Source organism: Octopus bimaculoides, chromosome 15 (genome assembly GCF_001194135.2).
Source record: "Octopus bimaculoides isolate UCB-OBI-ISO-001 chromosome 15, ASM119413v2, whole genome shotgun sequence".
Lineage (NCBI taxonomy): Eukaryota > Metazoa > Mollusca > Cephalopoda > Octopoda > Octopodidae > Octopus > Octopus bimaculoides.
In genome coordinates this window covers 56,711,174-56,717,809 of record NC_068995.1, presented here as the reverse complement: position 1 = coordinate 56,717,809, position 6,636 = coordinate 56,711,174, and the positions used below count along the sequence as shown (strand labels likewise).

The 6,636-nt window shown below is 33.6% G+C and overlaps 1 protein-coding gene across 2 annotated transcripts in view; it reads left to right on the top strand.

Annotated features, from left to right (window-relative positions):
• The window catches only part of LOC106870740 (tRNA (guanine-N(7)-)-methyltransferase non-catalytic subunit wdr4), a 1,056,013-nt gene that overhangs the window by 435,551 nt on the left and 613,826 nt on the right, over positions 1–6,636 (top strand). The window lies entirely within an intron of this gene.

Genomic DNA, 6,636 nt, shown 5'->3' with positions numbered 1-6,636 from the left:
TAATGTGAAGAGCATCAAATCTAGTCATTATTTTCCCTATGTCTTTGCTTACTTTGTTACAAATGATGATTATCAACCAATTACAATGACTAATTTCCCAATTGTTTCTTGATTATTGGTGAGCTTTATATTACCCTATTCATTACTCCCATTAACACCCACCCCAGCAAATATGAAATCAGATTCTGCATTAGAGTGTGTGTGTGTGTGTGTGTGTGAATGCTCTTCCATGCAATCCCATTAACTTGGTAACTAAAGAGTTGCATCGTTCCAACTTGCAATGACCAGTGGAATGTGAAAGAAATGGAAAACGTGAGCAGTGAAGGAGTTTGCTTTGCAACTATGTAGTTCTGGGTTCAGTTCCACTGCTCTGTACCTTCAGCAAGTGTCTTCTGCTATAGCTCCTGGCCCTCCAGTGGCTTTAAGTGAATATGGTTGGCAGAAACTGTGTAGGAACCCATCATATATATGTGTGTCTCTGTGTTTATACTTTTGTGCATGTGTTTGCGCTACTACCACCATTTGGCAACTGGTGTCGATCTGTTTTCCTTTCTGTAACTTAGTGGTTGAATAAGCCACAGACTTAAAGAAAAACAAAATGTCCTGGGGCTGATTTATTCAGCTAAACCCTTCAAGGCAAGTGCCCCTGTATGGCTACAGTCCAGTGATTGAAACATGTAAAAAATAAAAGGTAAATAAGTGCCCTACATGAAAAAGGGTTGAGGACAGGAAGAGCTTCTGACCATAATTATAAATCTGCCTCAATAAACTTCATCTAACCCATACTAGTATGGTAAAATGGATGTGAAAAGGAATGGAAGTATGAAAGAACAATTATAGATGTAGTTCAGAAGCTTGCTTCCCAATCATGTAGTATTGCGTTCAGGTTCACTGCAGCTTGGGCAACCAAAGCCTTGAGAGTGGATTTGGTTAATGGAAACTGAAAGAAGCCTTTGTGCATGCATGTGTATATGCTTGTGTGTTCCATTGTCTACACATCATATGATGGTTGTCAATGAGTATCTGCATCATATAAACTCAGTTGTTTATTTCCTATCTTCCATGTAAAACCTGTTTTGTTATGGGGAAGATATTACCTTGCTTAGAAACAGTTGAGGGTTCGTGATAGGAAGGGCACCTAGCCTCAGAAAATCTGCATCACTAAATTCCGTCCAACCCATGGAACCATGAACAAGTGGACACTAAATAATGAGGATGTTGACATGCACACAACATACACATATGCATACATTACTGCATATGTGTATACAAAATGACATTGCATGTATTTCTCAGTCACTTTCTTTTATCTATCTATCTATACACACACTCACACACACACACACACACACACGTGCGTACACATGTATGCACTCACACACATACATATTGATATATGGTAATTTTTATGTTGTGTTTGTTGATGCAAAAACACATTATTAAAACAATGCAAAGCGAAAGTTAAGTTGTGGATATCTTTATAACTTTTTTTTCTAGCACTCTAATATTTTCCATGACAGGATCTTTTTATTACCAAATTTTGGTGAAACTTTTATTAAGAAGCTCTATAAACTGTGAAGGTCATTCCTACTTTTTTGATTTAATTTCTTTTGTTTTTTTTTTTTATTTTGCTTTTAGCTTTTGTTGATGAATAAAAAACATCTAAATATAATAACTAAATAACATTATCTTTATTAGATCGCCAGAACTCCTTATAAAATTAAAATGCATTCCTTGTTTCTCGGTGACACCAGAAAGATTTCTATATTTTAGGGTGCAGCAACTGTTATTGGTTGAATAGGAAGCCATGAAGCCATTCTACAGCTGTAAGGACAAAATAGTTTGTCAGGAATAATCTGGAACCCTAACAAATGAAATAAAATAACAAAAAACAAAAAAACATTAGAATTGATTAATGCAGACAATATGCAATTTAAGAAACCTTATACGAGTTGAGCTATAGATTTACACCTGTAGGAAAAGGTATAAACAAGGTATGTTTAACCAATGTTAGAAGGTCACTCTGTTGGAAGAGTGTTGTTAATGTAATATGGAAGCTCATGGATACACATTTTTCATTCTCCATTAATAACCATATTCTTAACATTTGCACACATCTACACTGTCATATGCAGTTGCTTTGTGTATGTTTGAATGTGTGTCTATAATGCTGTTGTAGAGGAACTATTTACCCACTTCTTTTGTTTCTTTCTGTCTTTGGATTGCGGCCATGCTGGAGCACCACTCTGAGTGATTTGATTGAACAAATTAACCCCAACACTTTTTTTGTAAAGTGTGCTACTTATAGCTGTTAAGTTATAAACAAACCAATGCCCAATTGTCAAATGGTGATAGGGACAAACACACATACATGACAGGCTTCCAGGTAGTTTCTATCTACCAAATTCACTCACAAGGCATTGGTCAGGCCAGGGCTATAATAGATGACATTTGCCTAATATGACCTGTAGTGGGGTTCAACCCAACACCACATGGTTACAAAGCATAGTTTCTAACCACTCGGCCATGCCTGCACCTCTATACTCCCAGATACTCCTTTGTAAAGTTGAATGCATTCATTTCAGACTAATATATTAAGATGTATAATTCTTAATAATTAGAGACAATAATATGATTATTAAGTTTCATTTATTGTTACTTTCAGTTCTGTTAATGATTGTTGAGTTTTTATTTGTAGTCTTATTGAAAGTATTCAATGCTATTTATGTCTTAATAATGAACCCTTTATTAACATTACAAGTTGGTATCATTATGGTGGTAAAAAAAAGTGTTACTAATTGGGCAATTAAGAAAACCAGTTATTTTTATAATATCAACAATGCTATCAAATTTTCCAAGTACAATGCACATGTTTTTCCTTATGTTTGTGCTTGTATTCAAGGACAACAAAACTTGTTGAAGTGGACAGTATTAAGTTTTTCTTTCATACAATAAAGTAATATGTCACACACTAAGGTTCCGCTGAGAACTTAGTTTGCTTGTTGTACTTTATGAATAAGGCCAAATTGATTCTCAACAACCTACGGCAAAATTCTCTATGTAACTCTTTGAGACTGTTTAAATCAAATTATTTTTATTTCATTCCATTTAATTTCTTTTCTTATACTTGACATTCTCTTCAAAAATGCTATTTTTTTCTCTCTCTTTTACATAGTAAAATAAAATGGAAGAACAAAATAGAAAAAAAAAAAAATTCTGTATTTTTTTTTTTTTTTCAGTAAGATCCAAGTGTATTGTAACTAGCTGAATTGTGCCTGTGTTATTGTGTTGTGATGTTGAAATAGTAAACAGAAAACTAAAGCAGTTCAAAGGCTGATATTAGCTAATTAGAGATTATTGTTGAAGGAAGGGTGATGCTGTTCTGAATAGCAAGCAGCAAGAGCTGTGAAGCTGAGAGACTGTCCATAGACATACCTCTGTTGATTAATTTTGACAAAGCTTTTATCATTGGTGTTTCTTCACTAGAAATTAATCAGCACTAAGTGGAAGTTATGAAATAGACCATTAATTTGGCTAATTTGAACATAAGTTTAATGGTTTTTCACTTCCTTTATATATATGTGTGTGTGTGTGTGTGTGATGTATTTTAACTGATTATTTTGTAAAAATATTGTGAAACTCATGAAAGAAGAAGCCTATCACCTCACATTCAATGACCATCAATATATGGTGGGTGGGGGAGGGGTTTAAGTAAATATTTGTAAATTTTACAACAGTTTAAATTTCTCAAATGATAATTTACAATTTCTGTTCCTTTATTTCTCTTTCTGATAGTCATAGTATTATTTTATATTGCTTTTTTTCTTCTTTTAATTACAATAATATAAATATTTTAAAACGTGTGCAGATGTGTTTGTGTTAATGCTGGTATTTATCTGCACACTGCACTAAGTACATCTTTGTTTTGAGATAAAGGATTACAATTGATTGCTTTAGGATGATTGAAAATGCATAGAAACTGAACAAATTTCACTTTGCTGGTGACCATTCCAATAAAGTTCTCTGAATATCCTAATTTGTTTGATCCAGTTCAGAAGCAAATTGTTAACATGGTGGGTCTCCTCCTTTCTTCCGAGTTGGAATCTTTGACTCATCCTCATCCTTGTGTCTTTGTTGTCTCTTTATAAGTATTTCCATGGTCATTGCCCTGACAAACTTTCTGGTCTAGTACTCTCGGTCAAGATCTTTGACCTTTTGTCATTTAAACTGACCACATCTGGCCCAAATCTTCTATCTGCTTTATGTTCAAACCAACCATATCCAGCCTCTTACACCTGCCCTACAATGTCATTTGAAATATAAACAATCACATCATCACAATCTTGAAGCTGTGAGATGAGGCATGATTAATTGGAAACAATGTGAATAAATAAGCACAGCATTTGACAGAGTAATCTGAACGCCATAGGGTTAATCATGTCACTCGTTTCTCTTCCCAGGTACATTGTCTTTCTGTTCAGCTTCCTGTTAGTCATAAACCCTTTTATTTCAAGAGCTTCTCTCCTCAAACTGCTGTTCTCTGGAACCCGCTACCGTTATCTTGTTTTCCTCTTGACTATGCTCTTTAGTCCTTTAAGCATTTTGTCACATCTTTAGAATCGGTTGCTGCCTGTTCTTATTTCTTTGTAGTCCTTTACACTACAGTCGCGCCTCAAGCTTTATTCAGACAAAATGATTTAAAAATAAAAAAAAACATTATTTATTTATTTATTTATTTACAGTCATGTATTGGTTGTGTACGATTTGCATATATTATGGTGATTGATTGTAATCTGCATTCATATTGCAAGCTGAATGCATCAATGGTAATGTCAGCCACAAGTATCTTCTGTTTTTTCTTTTTTTTTTTTCCATGGGCTGCAGAGAAAGGTGTGTATCAGTGTTGTTACCTTTCATTGACTTTTTAAATTACTATAATAATGTCTCACAGTTTCATATTCTGGAGATTGGAAAGTGTTGGTTTGAGGAGTCGTAGACGTTGATCACTACAATAATTCCTTCACTTCTTAACTTTTTTGTTTGTGATTTTGTTTTGCCTTCAATTTATAGATTTTCTGATTGTTTTCCTGGTTTTTAAATGGAAGAAAGGCTCAAAATCATGCATAACGGAAGGCATGTTTTTTTTTTTGGTATTTTGAGTTTTATCTGCTTTGTCTTTCATCTTCTACTTCTTTCTGTCATTAGACTGCAGCCATGCTGGAGCACCACCTTGAAGTATTTAAAAATAAACCCCAGTAGTTATGTTTTTTTAAGTCTGGTACTTATTCTCTTGATCTCTGTTTCTGAACTGTTCAGTTATGGGGATATAAATAAACCAACACCAGTTGTCAATCGATGGGGTGGGGGGTTATGCAAAGACACACACACATATTTATACATAGTAGCTGCAAAAATGTATTTCTTTGAAGTAGAGCAGGTGTTTATGTAAACTTGTAAACTGCTTACCTAAGTTATCTTGACACATGTAAAACATGAATCAATGCTAAATTTTCTCATTACTCTTCTGTTAGCTTCTATTTTGGTTCAATATTTGTTATTTAATTTGTTTTCCTTTTTTATATATTAATCTTAATATATTCTGTGCAAGATTAGCTTATTGTCAAACTTTTTAACAATACTGTTTTCTTGTGGCATATACCTGTTATAAGCTGGCTGTGTACATGAGAATGGTGACTGGACATTCAGTTTCATGTTTTTCCTCTGTTTTATTTATTCATTTATTTATATATTTAAAATATGGTAAAAATTAAAATTTTGTGATCAAAAAAATAAAGAGAAGAAAAATCATTTTTCATTAGAAAAATTTAATTGTAATGGTAGTATTTTTAGAAAACTGTAGTTGTGAGAAGCCCAGATGTTTTTAAAGTAAATTTAGTCAGAGTTAAATGAAATTTTGCTCAAAATAAAATAGAATTTACTGTTAGCATTTTTAACTATTTTAGCAGCATTCCATCTGCTCCCTTTTAAAGTTGAGTTCTACTAATTTAAGAAATATTAATTTCAGTTTACAGATCGGGGTGAAAGTTTCACCTTCCCACCCATTGCAGCCATAGTTTTGTTCATGAAACAGAAAATTCTGAACTAAGTTCATCATATTTAACTGAACCTGTGAATGTTTTCAACAGCATGAATATTCATATAGAACTAAATTTCAGTAGACATTTAATTTACTGGTAGAACCCAAGAACTGTATGTATTCACACACACACACACACACACATATGGAAGCTCACCAAGATGTCCTTGTGTTTCAGTTGAAGGGTGTGTGTGTATGAGTAATATACATATATGTTGTGTCTGTCCGTCTGTGGGTGTCTGTGTCTGTGTGTGTGTGTGTGTGTGTATACATATAGGCTGCTGTAGCTGGCATTGCCTGCATTTATTAATATATAAAATAAACACAATCAAATGATTGGATATAGAACAAAGAAAACATCACAACACAGTTCATGGAGCCCCTGCAGTCTGTAAGACCCCAATTTGGAAATTACTGCACTGGTGTATTACTGAGGGTTTGTAAACAAAACACTTTTTTGGCCTAGAGGCTTGCAGTTTATCAAATGACTAATGTGGGTTTATTTGATAGAAATGTATCAAATATGGGTGTGTGTGTGT